Source organism: Neomonachus schauinslandi, chromosome 5 (genome assembly GCF_002201575.2).
Source record: "Neomonachus schauinslandi chromosome 5, ASM220157v2, whole genome shotgun sequence".
Taxonomy (NCBI): domain Eukaryota; kingdom Metazoa; phylum Chordata; class Mammalia; order Carnivora; family Phocidae; genus Neomonachus; species Neomonachus schauinslandi.
Genome location: NC_058407.1, coordinates 114,779,439 through 114,798,667, shown reverse-complemented (window position 1 = coordinate 114,798,667; position 19,229 = coordinate 114,779,439).

Here is a 19,229-nt window from a genome sequence, read left to right as displayed (position 1 = left end):
ATGTATCTATGCATATTAGGCTATCTGAATGGACAGGGACAGTAGCACAGAACTAAGATTGGGGAAATCTGGGCCCTAGTCCTCTCCTGGGACCTCTGTGACAGCACCTTCCCAAGCTAGCTGGGCTGTTGAGAGCATCAAACTAGATAATACAAGTGAAGGAGCTTTCAAAATGTAAAAACATTATTCTGATTACAGTCTTATTATAAAGCAGGTGTGTATCCTGTTTCCCCAACTAGGAACTCTTTATACTCTTTATTTTATTGTTATTTACTAGGAACGTTTTAACCAGCTAAAAATTAGGTCAATTCCTTTCTGAAGGCATGAGCTATAATAATATTTTATTAACGGTTTGAGCTCTCATTTAGATGTATTCTAAGCAGACCAAAGTGGACACTATCTGGGCATCTATAAAGTGGCAGACATCAGCGAGTCATTCGCCATTCCAAAGGCTGATGGTGTAATTAGTGGAGAATGTAAACCCTTCGATCCAGCTCCCTTCAGCTGCCCATCTTGGGCATTTCACTCATTAACACCTCCACCAGAGGGAGGGCAAGAGAAAGGAAAAGGAGCCAAACTTAAATCCTGTGGCTACTTGTTAACTGCTCCAGTGAGATATTTGGTAAAACAATGGGTTTGGGGACCGCTGTAACTGAAAGGAGGTTTGGAATTAACTGTGGGTTTCACAGTTGATATCTTGATAGTCTTCTTCATCCTAAATATCATGGATAAGCAAGAGCTAACAGTAATTCTACCTTTGTTTTACTTTGAAAAGCAATATTTTCCTCTTTTGAGCAAAGCTAATTAATAATCTAGCTTCTTGGGATGCCTGGCTGGCTCAGTCTGTTAAGCGTCTGCCTTCAGCTCAGGTCATGATCCCAGGGCCCTGGGATGGAGTCCCACATCTGGCTCCTTGCTCAGCAGGGAGCCTACATCTCCCTCTGCCTGCCTCTCCTCCTGCTTGTGCTCTCTCTCTCTCTCTGACAAATAAAATCTTAAAAAAAAAAAAAATAACCTAGCTTCTTAGTTTCCCTTGAAATAGTCTCAGAAATTAATACAGCTATATTAATAACAACTACAAGACAATCTTGTACACTATGATTCTGACAAGGTAGGCAAAACATTTTTAAAGATGCAAACTATATCCTTAAAACATAACTTTTGACTTTGTTAATGACACAGTAATACTGTTTTGGTGAACCACAATCAAGGAAAAATGTTGAAGCCAGAAATAGAACCAAGTGTCTTAACCCCTGGTCTAATGTCATTCTGTTATAAACTATGGATGATTTCTACTCTGAATATAGAAGTTGGCAATTCTAAGAGGCACAAGTGTTTGCCAGTGATTTTCACAGATGAAATGTGTAATTTGGGATGAAGCATTTGCAAAACTATGTGTCTGCAGCAGTTAAGACCAATGACCCTCAGAAGAGTTAGCATTTTTTCAGTTTTAGGACAATACTGTAGACTTTACTTCTTTTTCATACAACAGTAAAAAGACACATTACCTGCTAATATTTCTTGGAAAAAGACTTTCATGTTGAACTGAATAGTTCCAGAAAACACACCTCTCTAGCAAGACATTCACTACTGTAATCAAGAGAAATAATAAATAAGATTTCTAAGATTCTTCTTTCTTCATCACCTATTTTACAATAATAGGTTGTCATCCATCCCACTATTTTGGTTGTCATCCATCCCACAATAATAGGTTGTCATCCATCCCACAATATTTTACAAAAATATTATTTACAATAATAATGTAAATGATTTACTAATTTAATGTTCTGCATTGGCTGGATATATGACATTATTTCTGTCCCCAGGATGATTATCATCAATTATTAATTTTTAACCTAAAGGGTAGTGACGCTACTTAAGTCAATGTGTACAGGGCCTAGCAAACTGGCACACACAATAGATATTTTTGAATAATTTCCCTGCCCTCAGCTTATTGTGGTCTTTTCCTCCCCTGGGCTAGTATTCTGCTTGGGATTTTCTTTTTGGTTTATTTGTTTGTTGCTATGAATTACTTACTTGATCATAAACAATCTTATGTTATCATTTAACTGTAACTGAATATTGTCTCCCTTTCTATCTAGATTTTAAACTTCTTTGGGGAGGATTCCTGGGGCTTTTACTTCTCTTCAGACCCCCCATAATACCTACTACAGCTTTCACACACAGAAATCACTATAAAATGATTCAAGAATGGAATGATGATTGTGTCATTATTATTGATAAATAGTGGTACCTCAAGAAATTCCTGGCTGACCAGCAACTCTCTAGAGTGCAAGAAGATGTGTGTACATGTCTGTGTGCATATGCTTAAAATGGAGAGTATAAATTATAAGAGTTGTCCAAAAGAGAGTTCTTCCCTCAACTTCCAGAAATGCTACATCCTATCTCTACTTAACTTCACTTCTGGTGACTGAGATGCTTTTTTGGCCACAACACCATGCCAAAAATTAAGGTCACTTGCATTTTGTCAGTTACTATACAATATTAGCCCATAGTTTATCAAAAATCATGTATCAAACATTTTCTTCTAGATCTTCTAGAAAATTCTTTTTCAGCACCAGCATCTCCATAATTAAACTTCAGTGGTACCGTAGCCATATTCATCAGCATTATTAAGATTGTATTCCTATATTTTAAGAAAAACACGCATAAAAATATACAAGTTTTTATTTTATCCTAAGAATCGTGATTTTCATTTAAAAGCATTCCAGTTTTCCTTAAAATATGGGACACGTTTTTTAAATGTCTCCACCCACCCAACTACTTATGAGTTAGAACATCCTGTGAAAACACCGTGCAATCTGGGTAGAAAGCCATATTACTGGAAAATTGAAATATGCTTTTATTATCTTGGAATAGAAAGCTAAGTCCTAACCATTCTAAGAAAGTGTGCTGGCAATTGACTTTGATATTACAGACCTAATCCAGAGCAACCAAACCTTTTTCAACAGAATGAAAAAAAATGAGCTAGCTTTCACTTTCATCTTCATGGAGCAGAAGTTGGAGAGACATCTAAAAACCTCTCCATTACTTAATTCAGTAAAACTCTGCATGTCCTTTAATATTCTCTAGCACTGTAGATTCCATTCCTCTATTCCTGTAATTGCCTGCATTCCCTACTAATCCAAAAGTCAACTAACCAAGAGTTCTTCCTCCAGATAGGAAAAGATTGAAGGAATATGTGGCAATTCACATCTGGGCTTAAGTATGAAAGATGCAGGCTTGCATAACTTTTCTCCTAAAAGATTTTTTCAATTAAATTTTAATTTAAAAAAATTGCCACATAAAAGGAAAAAAAAATAGACTTTGCAACCATGAGAACCCAATCTTGTATTACATTTCATGAGTCCTCCTCTTGCTTTCTTCCAAGCTCCTCATAGGCTGGATCTAACAGGAAGTCCAAGGTACTCAAAAGTAATTCCTCCACTCTCTTTTATATAAACAGAAAATCTAAATAGCAAATCCTGATCAAAGATGGATGGGAAGAAAATTAAAAGACTGATGTAAACATTTTTAAATGGGGGGGTGTAGAGAAGATGAAATAAAGGAGCATATTAATCAAATGAGAAAGAAAGGATATATTATAGAAAACAACTCACCTCTTATAATAAATAGGAAAAAAATTGCAACAAATGCTTTATACACTGAAGGAAATAAAATATATTAAAAGTGAAATGACAAGAGAATAAATGAGATATAAAAGGAGTTGGAAGAGCTAAGGAAAGACATCGAGAAGGAAAAAATCATACCTTTGTAGAAGTAATAAATGGATTAGAAATAAGAAAGAAAAAGAAGGGATATCTGGTGGAAAAATAGTGGGATGGAGGACAGCCTTATTATTATTATTTTTTTAAGATTTTTATTTATTTATTTGACAGAGAGAAAGAGCACAAGCAGGGGGAGCAGCAGGCTGAGGGAGAAGCAGGCTTCCTATAGAGCAGGGAACCCGATGCTGGGCTCGAACCCAGGACCCTGAGATCATGACCTGAGCCGAAGGCAGATGCTTAACCAACTGAGCCACCCAGGCGCCCCAATGTTGATAACCTTTTTAAAACCACATCAGATACAAAGGAAAAGGACAACGAGGTTAAAGTAATCAGACAAGAGATGAGAAACATGGAGGACAAAGAACAAAAATCAAATTTAGAGAAATTGATGTCTCTAGCAAAGACTTTACATCTAATGAAACTAGAAAAGTATTTGAAGATATAACTTGGCAGACTACCAAATGTCCCCTAAGAGCTGTTCTCGCCTTCTTCTGTAACAATACCATTTTAGCTGAGCACATGATCAACAAGCTAGACTACATCTCCCAGGCTTCCTTCTAAGTAGGTATGGCCACATGTCTAAATTCTAGGCAATGAAATGTGGGCAGGAAGGAGTGTCTGCTACTCTGGAGGTCTTCTCTTATAAGGACTGGACCTGTGCCTTCCGAGTCCTTCTCCTCCTTCCTGGTGGTTGTAGATAAGGATTGCTTCGATGTAGCAAATAAAAATAGAGTTCCCAGTTCAACTGGAATTTCAGATAAACAATGAACACTTTCTTAGTATAAATATGTCTCACGCAATAAATGAGATATACTTACACTAAACATTTATTCACTGTTGATCTGAAATTCCAGTTGAACTGGGTGTCTATTTTTTATCTGGGAACACTCCCATATGCCTTTGACCCCGAGAGGAAAGTCACCTGTGGCAGATGGCAGAGACATTGCAGCAGGCCTCAACTGCCTACTGCACTGTTACCTACAAAAGGCATAATTTTGTATGTCGCACCTCCTTTACATAAGGACCGTGGTATTTTTAAGATCTTTTTGGTATAGGAACTTAGCCTTTGTTCTAACTGATAGGTGAAAACTTTCTTGCAATTCCAAAGATGAGAACAACTAACCATGTTTCCAGAGTTATTAACAGAGAATAAGTACTTGGGGGAAAGGTATTAAACTCTGAGTATAAAAAAGAACCTACAAGCAAATCGAAGTGAATCATCTAAAAGCAAACTATGGCACACAGACTGAATCCGGTCTGCTACCTATTTTTGTAAATAAAGTTTTTTGGAGTACATTCACACTCTTGTTTACACATCTATAGCTGCTTTAACACCACAATAGCAGAGCTGAGTAATCGCAACAGAGACCATGGGGCCTGCAAAGACTAAATAATTTCTATCTGGCCCTTTACAGAAAAAGGTTTGCTGACCTCTGACCCAAAGGAAAAACACTACTGACCTCAGAACTCTTGTCAGCATTAATTGACTTGAGAAGAGTTTTGAAAAAAGAAAAGAATGTGACTTAAAGATCACGACCATGTAGTCATCCACATTTAAAAGAAGCAGAAAGACAGAACGACACTCTCAAATATGTAGAGAGCTGGGAAATATATCACCTGTCCTCAAAGCAATTATATGATATGATTGTGTAAACAACTGAAGGGTGATTTAGAATAAGTATGGAAGGGACAAGCTTCAGCTGAAAGAATCGGATTATTATTGTGATGGTACAAAATTTACATGTCATAAATCTTGAAAGAAAAGTACTACAGTGAGAAGTAATAATATGATAACTATAATATACTAGGACAAAAATGAGCATACAGAAACATTTGAGAGGTGGAACAGGGAGAAATGGAAGAAAGTGTTAACTGCTCTAATTCCTTCACTGGTTATGGGGGTTTATAGAAATAATATTCCTTTGTTATTTAAGACAGGATGGTTGAGTAACTAATTAGAAATAAAGTGAAGAGACAAGCCACAGACTCGCAGAAGAGATACGCAATTGATAGAACCTACCAAAGCTTAATTTTGAGAATTTATGAAGAGCCCCTATAAACCAATAAATAAAATTGAAAAGATAAACAGACAATTCACAAAAGAGGAAACACATGTGGCCACTAACCATAACAAAAGATGCTCTATCACTGGAATCAGGATAATGCAAATGGAAATGATAATGAGACCATTTCAAACCCATCAGACTGGCAAAAATAAGTCTGATAACATCAAGTGTTGAAGTGTTGATGAAAACAGAAGCTCTTACACACTGCAGGTGGGAAATAATAAATTCATAAAACCAGTCATGGCAATACTACTTGCTCAGGTCCCAAACCCTGGATTGTCTGCAAAAATTGGAAATGACTGTTCTCTCCACCTCAGTATCCAGTAGGGGTCTCAGATTTAAGACCCTAATCTACTCCTCCCACATTAAGTGGTAAGTCTGTTCTTTCTACAGCTAAAGACAAAAACATCCAAGGCAGCCCTGAGCCCTTTTTCTCTCACTCCCCACCTCTGGTCATCAGGAAACCCTGGCAGCTCTCACATCAAATTATGTCCAGAATCTGATCACCTCCACAGCTATCACTCATATCCATCTGTCCCCCGGATTATGATGACAGTCTTCTAGGGCTGTTCAACACCAGAGCCAAGGTCACCCTTTTAGGACCTAAGTCAGATCCAGTCACTTTTTTTTTTCTAGAACCTTCTACTGGCTTCCCATTCCACTCAGATACAAAGCCTAAGTCCTTACCGTAGTTTACATTGGCCCTGTTTGATCTACCTCCTGGCTATTTGCTCCTGCGGGGTACCAATTTCCTTGCTGTTCCTCAATCACACCAGGCTGGTTCCCACTGCTCCCGCAGCTCACTTACTGTTTGCACCTGCTAGTCTCCCAGCCTAGACTATGGTTTCTCCAAAGAGGCCCCCGGGTCTCTCTCCCTCATTTCATTCAGGTTCTTGCTTAAACTTCACTTTACTGGACAGGTCTTCCCTGACCACCTGCTTAAAAATAGTGCCATGTTTACTCACCCCACCCCAGCCCAACTGCTCTCTGTCCACCCCTTATACTTTCTTTAATTTTTCAAAGCCCTAATTGCCATCTGGTGTTTTATATTTTTATTTATTCTCTATCTTCTCGGCTTAGAATGTAAACCTCAGAAGGACAGGAAATAAGTCTACTGTTTATTGCTATATCCCTAGAGCTTAGAACAGACCTGTCATATACTAAACACCCAATAAAATACATGCTGAGGAGTAACTGAATAACCACTTTGGAAAAGCACATTTTTTTAGGACACTGGCTCAGAAAGTTGAGGATGCCCATATTCTACCATACAAAAAATCTGCTTCTGGATGTCCAGCCAGAGAAGCTGTGTCTATCGTATATAAGCAGACATGTATAAAGTACACCTTTCTAGAAAAGTAGAAATAACCTGTTCTTTAGTAGGTGAATGGATAAATTCGGTTTTATGTAGGCAGTACAAATCTATTTAGCAGTTAAAATAAGTGACTAACTACATCAATGTATAACAATTTATATCAAAAGAATGATGTAGTGTAAAAATCAAATTGTCAAAGGATGGATAATTTGATGGTGTATATATGGTATACATATGTATCCATACATGTAACATATATTGTTTTTGAATATATAGATATGAATTAAAAGTACAAAAATTGGGGCACCTGGGTGGCTCAGCGGGTTAAGTGTCTGACTTTTGATTTCAGTTCAGGTCATGATCTTGGGGTCCTGGGATCAAGCTGCACATCAGGGCTCTGTGCTCAGCAAGGAGTCTGCTTGTCCCTCTTCTTCTGCTCCCTCTCCCAGCCCCCGATCTATCTCTTTCTAAAATAAATTAGTAGATAAATAAATAAATAAATAAATAAAATCTTTAAAAAATAAAAGTATAAAAATCATGGAGTGATATACATCAGCTTCAGGAGGAGAGAAGAAGGAAAAAAAAAGAGAGATGGAATGAGGGCTTGGCTGCAAAATTTTAGTTCTTTAAAATGAAAAGATAAATCTGAAGACATATAGTTATATATTTTATACATAATGTAGCATACAATTTATTTATCTATTTCTACAGCCAGAAACTGTTAACAGCATGTATCTTTGGGTGTGGAACTGAGAATGGGAGAGGGAAGGAAAAAAGTACCACGATTACCATTTGGAGTTAAAAAAATTATTTATGAGAATGCATTACTTTTATTTTTGAAGTGACAAGTTTAAAATGCCTTTCTTCAGTCCTTGTCAAATCAAGCAGACAGAAAAATAGAAACATTGAGGACCTGAATAATAGAACTAACAAGCTTGAAATAATAAACATCTGTTAAACTCCTTCTGAAAATAAAAGACTACCTTCTGCCCAGGCTCCCATGAAATAGTAATAAAAATTGATCATACATTAAGCCATAGAAAAGACCTCAACACATTCTACAAGGTATAAAGAGCATAAAATATTTTTACCATGTACAACTAGAAGCAGTTGTTTGTTTTTGTTTTCATTTGTTTGTTTGTTTTTCTCAAATGGAAGCAAAGCCTTCAACCCTTTAGAAATGTTCATATGCTCCTCTGAACAACTCTGTACCAAAGGTGATCAAAGCCAAAATGTCAGAATATTAACAAAAGAAGGATAATGAGAATAGTAGTTATCAAAGCCAGAGGAATGTGATCAAAACTGTGCTTTTAAGAAAATTCATAACCTCATATCACCTTATTACTAAAAAAGAAAAAATGAAAATAATTATTTTAAAAAATTAAGAAATTAGAAGAAAGAGTTAAACCTAAGGAAGGCAGAATGAAGGAATTAGCAGAACTAAAATATGGAATCAAATTATTGGAAAGCAAAAAGCAGTGGAAATTACAAGTAAAACTTTTGTAATACAAGCAATAATATAAATTATTTTGTTATTTAATAAGAAAAAAAGGGAGGAAATATGAATACATGGAAATAAGAATGAATAAAGAAAATAACCACAAATCTGGAGGAAAAATAAGAGAAGTAAAATAAGAACTTGATAATATATCTGAAAACCAGGAAAATAAAAATGTCAAAAGTTGGCTTAAGACAAATCATGCTTAAAGAGACCAACAATACTGGAAGAAATTAGGAAAGTTCTTGAAGAATTATCTTTTAAGAAAGTGCCATAACGGGCGCCTGGGTGGCTCAGTCGTTAAGCGTCTGCCTTCGGCTCAGGTCATGATCCCAGGGTCCTGGGATCGAGTCCCACATCGGGCTCCCTGCTCAGCGGGAAGCTGCTTCTCCCTCTCCCACTCCCCCTGCTTGTGTTCCTGTTCTCGCTGTCTCTTTCTGTCATATAAATAAAATCTTTAAAAAAATAAAAATAAAAATAAAAATAAAAAAAAAAGAAAGTGCCATAACCAAGAGGCTTCTAGGAAATAGAATTTTTTTTCTATAGATCTTTAAGGAATAGTAAATTCTTATGCCACGTAGTTCTAGGGCACAAATAAAGAAGAAAAATTTCCACAAACAATATTCTAAAGACTGAAATATAAATATAAATATATGATAGGAAAAGAAAACTCTGAGCCAATTTCACATGTGAACATTGATATTTAAAATCCTAAATAAGATATTAGTATTAGCCTTAAGCAAAATATCACATAATATTTCATGATTGGAAGAAGGGTTCATCACATAAATGGAACTATTGTTCAAAATCAGGAGATCTCTTCATTTTAGCACATCAAGACAGAGGCAGCTGAACCATTCAGTACTCAGTCCTAATAAAATGCCTTGGACTTCTGTTCCTGGGAAGATGGACTAAATATACTTTCCCCTATTCCTTTCACTAAGTACAAAAAAACCCCATATATATATATATATATATATATATCATAAGGAATATCAGAAAGGTAGAGGGAAGGAAGAAGACTGGCTACTAGGAATCACACAATGATGAACCCCCTGGATTTCTATTTCTTTGGCTTCATATTTCCCACAAGTGGAGCTTAAGAAGCTGGCACCTGGAAAGGGCAACAGATGCAGACCAAAAAAAAAAAAAAAATCCCATGAGAAGCCTGCTCTCTCTATCCAGAGGACCAGGAAAGGGGTAGCCTAGCAACAAAGAAAGTTTCTAAACAACCTCTCCAGTGAAACACCACAGAAAACACTGTGACCCCATGACATTGCCACCCAAAATGGCAAAGGTAGTGTAGAGAGCCTGGAAGTCCACACTCACCAGGCTATAATGAGTACCCTCCCCACCACTGCTCACAATGTCAGTGGGGATTGATTGGGGAGGATGGAATTCCATCCCCACCCTGCAGTAAAGAGGTGGCATTTCCTCTCCTCCCTAAGGTGTTGTCTAAGGAGGTTTCAGAGAGAATCAGGACTTCAGTACTTCCCAGTGGTAATGAAGCCATTACAACATGATGCCAACGGAGACCATGTAGGGGGCAGAAACAAAGCACTCTTTTACTACTCCCAGCCAGGAGGTATCAGTGAAAGCCTAATACGTATGAACCAAAGAACAGAGTTCCAAAATATATGAAGCAAAAATGGATAGAAATGAAAGGAGAAAGAAACAAATACACAATTTTTGTTGGAGCTATCAACACAAACTCAACATTTGCTAGAACAACTATACTAATCAGCAAGGATAAAGAGAACTTAACAACACCGTCAACCAACAGGATCTAATCAATATTGAAAGAATACTTCATGAAAACACAGCAAATAAACATGCTTTGCAGGTGCTCACAGAATATACACCAAAACCTCTCCTGGGCCATAAAACAAACCTCAACAAATTACAAAAAATTGAAATTATACAAAGCATGTTAATCATAGTAGAATCAAACTAGAAATCAACAATAGAACGATCACAAGAAAACCCAAACATTTGGAAAGCAAACAACACATTTATATATAATGCATGAAACAAAGAAAAAGTCTTGAAGGAAGTTTAAAATACATTTAAACAGATGAAAATGGAAATACAGTCAACCCTGCAACAACACAGATATGAACTGGATGGGTCTATTTATATGCAGATTTTTAATATAAATACAGCATAGTATTGTAATTATATTTTCTCTTCCTTACGATTTTTTAATAACATTTTCTTTTCTCTAGCTTACTTTATTGTAAAAATACAGTATATAATACATGTAACATGTGTAATATGTGTTAACAAATTGTTTATGTTATTCCAGTCAACAGTAGGCTATTAGTTAAGTTTTGGGGGAGTCAAATACATGGATTTTTGACTGTGTGGTGGGTGGGCACCTCATCCCCAGGTGTTCAAGAAACAACTGTACAACAAATCAAAATCTGTAGGACACAGCTAAAGCCATGCTGAGAAGCAAGAAGCATAGCACTAAAATGCACAGATTACAAAAGAGGAAAATTCTCAAATCAATAATCTAAGCTCCCACCTCAAAAACCTAGAAAAAGAAGATCAAAATAAACACAAACAAGCAGAAGGAAGGAACTAATAAAGGCAGGAGCAGAAATCAATGAAATTGAATCAGAAAAACCAAAGAGAAAAATCAATGAAACAAATTGGCTATTTCTTTGAAAGATCAATAAAATTAACAAACCTGCAGCAAAACTGACAAAGACAAGAGAGAAGACACAGAATACAAATATCAGAAGTGAAACAGAAGGTATCATCACTACAGACCCAGCAGACATCAAAAGGAAAAGCAGATGAGGCTAGGCTACCAGAGTAGGAGAGCAACTGTATCAATGTGTAGAGCCTGGTTGTGACCTTGTGCTGGAGTGTTGCAAAATGTTACTAGCGGGGAAACCAGTGAAAGGGTACAGTGGATCTCCCTATATAACTTTTTACAACTGCTTTTGAATCCCCAGTTATCTCAAAATAGAATTTTAATTTAATGAACTCTAAAACAATCCCATAGCAAAGTATAATTAGAAGCTTACTTCTTCAACGTAACGGTTGTCATGATATAATGAGACACTAGTGGTATCTTCATTAAAGATAGGAACACGATAAGGTAGGTGGCCTACCTCCTCAACTGTATTTTATATTGTTCTAGAAACTCTAGCCTAAGCATTTTGACAAGGGAATGAAATAAAAAGCATAAAATATTGCAGAAGAGGGGATAAAAATTCCAATGTTAGAACTGATAAATTATGCAACTAGAATATCCAATAGAAACAAATGGCAAACTATTAGTAATCAAGGAGTTCAGATAGAAGGCCAGTCATAAAATAAAAATATAAAGATGTTCTCATTTGAGATTGTCAAAAATAGGAACAGTTTGAATGTGTATAAGTAGGGATTGATTAAATACAACATGGTGATCCAAAGAATGCAATCCCATGCACCTGCTTAAAAAAATGTGTAGAGCCATATGTGTTTATATGTAAATGTGTTTGTATCAGTCAGGGTAGGCCAGGTTGAAGCTACCATAACAAATGACTCCCAAATCTCAGAGGACTTTTTCTTGCTCACTTCACATATTCTCTGTAAATCAGCTTTACATCATTTTCTCTACACCATCTTAACTCTAGAACTCAGCATGATAGAACAACCTCTATACAAAATTTTCTGATCTCATGGAAGAGGGTAAAGAGAGACATGTCGAAAGTACAAGCTAGTTTTTAAAGCTTTTGCTTAAAGATGATACATATCTGCTCACATTTCCTTGGCCAAAGTTAGTCAGTGGCCATGCCTGAGATCAACAAAAACAAAATTTATTATCTTCGCACAGAAAACAACACCTTAGAAAGGAGCACCAGATGTAGATGGACCTAATATCATCTACCATAATATCCATAAAATATTATCAAGTAAAAACCAAATAAAACAGGTTGGAGTTGGGAAGAGTATTCACTATAAATATTGGCTTTTTTTTTGGTAGGGTGGGTAGGATTAAGGGACAACTCTACTACTATTTTCTGCTTTTTATATTTTTGTAATGTTACAGGATTTTGTAATAGATATTTGTCAATTTCAGATTAAAATAATATTTGATTTAAAAAGTGAAAAAAGGGGAAAATCTGATCTTAGTCTCTTCTGCTTTAATTTAAAGCACATGCATTTTATATGATAAGGAATCAGTGACACCAGGACTGTAGTTCGTGAGTAGGTACAAGAGAGGAAACTGAGTAATAAAAATATACAATGGAACCAAAAATTAAAAATTGAAAATTAAAAAAATAAACACATGCATTTTTCCTTTTTCATTTGTGGACATGGAGAATAGGTGTTATCATTCACAGAATAATGCTTGGAAGCATTTATTAAATGAGTTGGTAGATTAAAAAAACTAATTTTTTTGAACCAAACACACAATTGATTAAGTAAGAGGTTCTATGTACTGCATCAGGCTATAAGAAATTCAAATCTAGTCAGATAAGAAAATACCCTTCCATCCTACATTTAACAACTGCAGAGCATAACCATATATGCAATACGTGGCAGAATGTTATTCACCAGAACCAAAAACAAAGGAAGAACAGTAGTATTTCCTAGGGGGTTTTGTGGACTTTCCCTTATGCAGAGAAAGAAAAGAGAGGAATGGTGGTAACACAGAGCTGCCTGCTCTTGTGGCCAATGAGTGCCTTGGTTCTGCCATCAGGCAAGAGTGCAAGTCCCAGTGACCATTTTCAGCTGGGAGGCTGGGTGACATGGAGGCGACAGGGGATGAGAAAGAAGTTAAGAGAACGAGTGGTGATGAGGTTGTATATGGCTGAAAGAAGAGATATTTTTAGCAAATTTCCATAAAAGTGAATTAGAAGGGGTGCCTGGGTGGCTCAGTTGGTTAAGCGACTGCCTTCGGCTCAGGTCATGATCCTGGAGTCCTGGGATCGAACCCTGCATCAGGCTCCCGACTCAGCGGGGGGTCTGTTTCTCCCTCTCCTTCTGCCCCTCTCCCTGCTCCATCTCTCTCTCTCTCTCAAAGGAATGAATAAAATCTTTATAAAAAAAGTGAAGGAGGATGGGGCAGAGAGTGGGGTGTTCTTTCTGTGTAATGTACTGTGTAAACCCCATACCACCCCCATGAAGGAAAACTGCTGTAAAGAGTTACAGGCACTTGTCCCAGAGGTAGGGATCCTCCCTATTCTTCTGTGACATCAACACGGCAAGCCCTTGGCATTCTTCAAAAATATCTATTAAGAGCTCCACCAACCCCCAAATCCTTAGGTGTAACTGGAAGTACCATATGCACTTGCTGCTATGACCTCTAGGGGCTCATGGGATGGGTGGGGATGGAGATGAGGGTAGCAAAATACCTTTTTCTACAATTCCTCTCCTTCTGACACAATTAGCAGGGAGTGCAGTTTTGAGCATAGTAAAGAAAAACCCGTAATTTCAAAACCCAGGCAGTTGTCCAATTAGCCAAGCGGTTGAGGACTGTATTGTTTGGAAAGGCATCATAAGGGACGGCATTTTCTATGCCCAGCAAGGCCCCTTGGCATGGCCCAGGGGAAGAAAATGAGAAGAAAAGGTTTGAAATTGCTCTGGGGTATAATTTAGAATGTGCTCTCCACTGTGAGAGCACATTCTAAATGTGGGGCAGCTGCACAGATTTTGTTGCTTCTAGGAAACTGTGTCTTTCCCTTAGTGTGGATGTAGACTATTGTCTGTCTCTGAGAATTGTTTGTCCTTGGGAGAATGTGTGAATGTGTGTGAGGGGATGTAAGTGGGTGTATCTGTGTAGGAGTATGTTTGAGCATGTTTCTGCAGTTACTCACAAAGACAGTTAGCCTCGGCGAGAATGAGGGCTTTCACCTCACTTTGGTACAAAGATCGCAAAGACAGGGAGCCTTTGAGTGCCCAAATCAACCCTGGACTGTTCTGCCTGTCAGAGCCCACCTGGATGATTCTGCAGATGCCCGTAAGTGGCCTTTTACGTCAGGTTATTGTCTAAAGCAGGAGTTAGCAAGCTAGGACCCAAGGACAAAATCTGGCCCACTACCTGTTTTTGTAAATAAAGTTTTATTGGAACACAGCCATACCCATTTATCTACATTTTGTCTATAGTGGCTTTCATATTATAACAGCAGACTTGAGTAATTGGGACAGAGACCATATCGCCTGCTAAGCCTAAAATAGTTACTATCTGGCTTTTTGCATAAAAAGTCTGTTGACCTCTGGTCTAAAGTCAGCACTTCCAAAGAGAAAATTACGTATAAACATTACCCTTGAAAATCCGTTAGGAAGTGAAGATGGATATTTTGTCACCCAATAAGCCCCTATCAGTGTTTTCTGCAGGAATAGAAGAATAGTGTTTCTTAAACTGAATGCCGAATAAACAATTGGCATGTGTTTAGGAACCGTGATGTGTGAAAAACACATATATCTAATAGCAGAATTACCCTTAGCACAGTGAAATGAGAAGCTCGGAGAAATGCTACCCATAAAGGGCATGCAGATTCATGTTTCCCATCTCATTTACACTTTTGGTCAAAAGCTTTTTAAGAAGAAAGTAGGCAGCATCACCTCCACTATACAAATTGTCACTGCTTGCTATTTTTAAAGGAGGAGTATATAGTTGAATTTGAGTAAATGAAGTGGATGTATGCTGCAAATCCATTTTGGGAAATGTACTCTGGGGGGTTTTGGGTGCTATGTATAGCCCCGGTTGGGGGAAAGAGTTATTTCAGAGGGAGGGAAAGGTCTTTCCAGTACTGTAAAGAATTAGAGAAAGGCTTTTCTGCACAGAGAGATAAGTAGGTAGATCTGACATAAGGAAGATAGGTCAAGAACTGGAATGTGCCAGGAGAAGGCTATAGGAGAATTGTTTCATTTCATTTTCTTTTGCCTTAGCCTGACAACAGTCAGAGTTTGCCTCCTCCTTGAAGTTCCTTTGCCTAAATTGTAATTCCGTCCAGTTAGTTGCAAACCTTCAGGAAATCTCATGGGCTCAGGTTGTGCCCCATGAGAAACTCTCCAACTTTGGAAAACCAAAGGTGGGAACAGTAAATGGACATTTGCCCTTCCCCCCAAATCACCCCTCTGACCAGCATGACAATCAAAAGGTTGATTAAGATTTTCAGCAGCAACCAGCTGCAAATGAACAGAGGCTTAGTACAAAAGCTGGAAGCCTTGGGAGGGAAGAGGGGATAGTGGAACCACAGTTACATTGTTGCATGATTTGGGGACAAACATCAACGAACTATTTCTTTTCCCCCAAATATACTATAGATACATGACTGGCTCCTGAAAATGGTGGAGAACATACGTGGGCGTGTGTGTGTTGGGGGGAGGTTGACACATGAGTTACATAAACATGGGAATGTTTTACAATTGAACATTTTGATGTATATCTTCATACCAAAAGTCAATTGCTCTTTTCACTGTCACCAACATGTTCTTTCTCACTTGGAGGCCATTTCTAACTGGGAGAAAAAGGTGTCACGCCCTGAGCACCCCCGGAACAAGCAGAGTACTGGGAAACTGAATTGAGACATGGATGCTCCTGCTCTCCAACCTAGAAGCACATCTCATTCCAATTTGTGCTTCAGCCAAATTACAACCTGCTATGTGTCAGAGACCTCCAGTTTGCGCATGCATGTCCAAGTTGCAATATCTAATTTGCTAATTTTTTTTTACTAGTAAAACTTAGAAGCGTTTTAATTTTTTAACTTGATTGAGGAATAACTGACAAGTATAACTGTGTGTATTTAAAGTGCATAATGTGATGATTTGATATACATATACATTGCAGAATGATTACCAAGACCTACACAACTATTTTACTAATTTAAAATTGAGCTGTCTGATCACTTGAAGAGAGAACTTAGAACTTGGAACCAGAATGCCAAGTGTGATTAAAATTCCAGTGACATTTTTCAACAATGCAGTTTCATTAGCCTAGGAAGTGAGTTGATAAAAATGGCAAATTAAGTTGCCCTTAGATTTGATCAAAATCATGAAACTTTGTGCTTCTCGACCTAGGCCGCATTTGAAACTTCTGGGAGCTTTAAAAACTCCTGAGGCTCAGGCCACATTGGAGATAGTCATTCACTTCCCTGGGGGCTGGGGCGGGGGTGTGGTGTGGTGGGGGGAGCCATCAGTAGTTTTGAAAGCTCCTGGAGGGAGGCGTCCCATCCTGCAGTCAGTGCTGGGTCCGTGCTGGTAATCAGGGCTCCAGATGCAAGGAAAAGGTAAAGGGAATGGCTATCTCCCAGAAGCCTCCAGAAACTTGACAAGTCGAAACGTGTAGAAGGCTTTCTTGTATTCTAGAGCAGAAGACATTTTAGGAGTGCTTATTTAGTCCAGAAACGGGAACTGTTCTGTTTAGACTTCATTAAAGCACATGTGGGCGATGTCACCATGAAATCACTTCAGCCATCTGGCAACACAACAGGAAGTTATTCTGGTTTTGAATAAAGTGCAACAAGGCGGGTGAGGCAGCAATTAAAACTTATCAAAACGGCTTTGATTTTCTGACTGGTACAGAAGGGGATGCAACATTTCCAAAGGGATTTTTTTTTTTCTTTCTCCCTTATTTCCATAGAAAATATTTCTAAAGTGAAGATTCAATTCAATTTAATTGTACTGATTATATTTTAAAAAATCAAATAAACTCTAGTACTTCAAAGGCTTTACTGAAAACATAAAACTCCGCTTCTCCTGGAGAAGAATGTATAAATCCCATTAGTGGGCATTTGAAGTGAATATGGAAGCACTATTAAAACTAAAACAACTTTATAATGTAAGAAGGACTTGACCAGTCCAGGACTAAATGGGGAGCAGCGAACATTAATCTGGGTAGTGAGGTGGGTGGGGGGATGTTCTCGGTAATATGCTTTTACTGGCCTTTAGATGTGGTTTTTTTGAGGTAATCATCATAATATCCACTGTCTAGTCTTAACATTGTTTTATTTTATTATATTGTTTTTCATTTGCTTTTATGAGTTCTATTTTTTTAGACTCTAATTTGAAGAATATCTTCAAGCCCCATCATCACCCCACCCAATCTTGCCCCCTGTGCTGTAAAAGATATTAGAGGGATAAATCTGAGCCTGTCTTTTTATTGCCCTTGAACACAAATATGGTTTTCTAGATTTCAACACATTACTTATTTCCTTTTATTATTATTAGTGAAGGATAGTCAACAAGGATGTTTCATTAGTTTCAGGTGTATGACGTAGTGACTGGACAAGTCTATAGGTTATGCTATGCTCACCACAGTGTGATTACCATCTGTCACCGTATTATGCTATTATAATCCCTGACTATATTCCCTCTGCTGCACCTTTCCTCCCATGGTTTCTCATCCCATAACTGGAACATATTACCTGTTTCTTATTTAAACTTTTTATTTTGGGAAAATTGGAGATTCACATGCAGTTATAAGAAATGATGCACAGAGATCCCACGCTCCCTTTACCCAGTTCCCCCTTAAAGGAAACATCCTACAAAACTATGATACAACCAGGATGCTGACATTATTGCAGCAACGATGGAGGACAATTCTTTTACTGAAAGAATCTCAAGCTGCCCTTTTGTGAGCGACCCCCCCCATTTCTCTCCCACTCCCAATCCCTCCGTTATATAAATGGAATCACATTGTCTGTGACTTCTTGGGATCACCTTTTTTTCACTCAGCATAATTCTCTGGAGATTCAGCCAAATGAATGCATGTGTCAATATACATGTATTTTATTGCTGAGTAGTATTCCGTGGTATGGCTATATCATACTTTGTTCTACCGTTTGCCTGATGAAAGACATCTAGGTTGCTTCCGGTTTTTGGCTGTTACTAATAAAAACATTTGTGTACAGGTTTTTGCACGAATGCAAGTTTTTATTTCCTTGGGATAAATATCCAAAAATGCAGTTGCTGGGTCATACGATAATTACATGTTTTTCAAGAAACTACCACCATATTTTTTGGAGTGACTCTACCATTTTACATTCCTTCTAGCAAAGTGTGAAATCAAGTTTCTCACATCCCTGCCAGCATTTGGTATTACCGTTTTTTTTTTGTTTGTTTTTGTTTTTATTGTAGCCACTCTGATAAGCATGGAGTAATAGCTCGTTGTGGTTTTAATTTGCATTTCCCTAATGGCTATTGATACAGAAATCTCTTCATGTGCTCTTCTGTTTGCTTTATATATAATATACAGGATTGTATTTAGCACCAGCAAGAGGAAAGTTCCACATTATCTTTTATGATGGGTCAAAATAGAATAGTGGTTGAGAGAGCAAGTTCTGTTCTCACATGGCCAAGGTTCGAATCCTGGCTTAACCACATCCGGGCTTTGCAAACTTGGGCAACTTCTCTTTTCTCAGTTTCCCAATCTGTCAAATAGGGATAACACCTACCTTGTTTTGAGGGTTTAATGAGCTAATGCAAAGCACTTCAAACAACATGTTTGATAATTTTTATTTAAATAGAATTTATAATGCATTTCATAAAATTAATAACAGTAAAAAATAACATAGTTTCACAAAATTGTAAGATTTGCTTAATTTTCCTCTGGCATTTCA